The sequence below is a fragment of the Daucus carota genome, chromosome 2 (genome assembly GCF_001625215.2).
Source record: "Daucus carota subsp. sativus chromosome 2, DH1 v3.0, whole genome shotgun sequence".
Taxonomy (NCBI): Eukaryota; Viridiplantae; Streptophyta; class Magnoliopsida; order Apiales; family Apiaceae; genus Daucus; species Daucus carota.
The window spans coordinates 59,143,080-59,144,277 of NC_030382.2; the positions used below are offsets into that span (position 1 = coordinate 59,143,080).

The window sequence follows — 1,198 nt, forward strand, 5'->3', positions numbered from 1 at the left end:
GAACCCGATTCTGTCAATGGTCTGTTAGTTCACATCATGAAGGTCGTTGAGTCCTCTAAGATGTGATCCTGAACTTGAAGATTCTATTTCCATCATCTTCATAATATTCTCTTTTTGAAAGTAACTCTAGCAACCCCTTGGCTTGTTCCCGTAACAGAGCCAAACACATCCAGTTGGATCTGAATACCGACAAGTACTAGTAATGACTTGTCCTTAGGTCAGGTATTAGAATCCGCACAATCTGCTTTCAAACTTATTAGATCTCTTGCTGTGCAATCACTCAATCTGGATCCATTTAAGAAGATCTTCGAATCTTCCTCAACTTTTCACTCAGATTGGAAAATCCTGAAACTCAAAGAAATAACATCCTTTCACAATAGCTCTCCCAGTCTTCACTTAACCGTTAGGAACATTTAAGAACTAGAACCCAGGAATGATATTGACTCCAAACCCTTTGTCTAAGCAGATACGTTCTTTATATGTCCTGTTCATTCTTGTGTGGTGTTGAGTTTGACTAGTAGATCCACCAAATGCTCCCCCTAAGCTGTTGCTGGGATTTCTTTATATCCTTATCCTTGCAAAGAGATTTCTGCTTGGATCTGAATCATTTTTAAACCAATAATATCACCTTTAACAGCTTGGAGCAACGTGTCGTTCAATCTCTTGTCCAGACTTACAATCACTTCTGTTGATTAATCACAATCACCCTGTAGACTTTTTAGACTCCATAGAGTAGCCGAGGAAAATATTCTTTGATCTTCAATGCAAGACTTGTAAAGAGGCATTTTCCTCCAAACACATACCAAGAGTTAGTGTTTGCTTCTGATTGGCCACTGGCAAAAAATGGTGTCTTTCTGGATTATCAATGATCAGGGTTCATCTTGATCAACCTTCATTTGTGGACGTCTCGTCCTTCGAACACATACGAACAAACACGAAAGAATCTAGAGCAGTCAATGATCATCGCAAAAAAGATATCTAGCTTTGTTTGCAGACATGACATTAGCTGATCCGTAGAAATCCATACGTATCATCTGAAGCGGCTCAGTAATGTTAGTCATATCTTTGCTTCTGTGCGATGCTCCTTCGACTTCCCTATTGAACATACCTTATGAGCTTCATCATATTGAATTCCAGATGAGGTAGTCCTCTCACCAATGCTCTTCTTGCAAATAGAAAGAGCTCCTTGTTTTGACAT

At 39.3% G+C, this 1,198-nt stretch overlaps 1 pseudogene; it reads right to left on the minus strand.

The window, feature by feature from the left end:
- LOC135150567 (aluminum-activated malate transporter 10-like) overlaps positions 1-1,198 on the minus strand; it is a 35,523-nt pseudogene extending 34,325 nt beyond the window's left edge.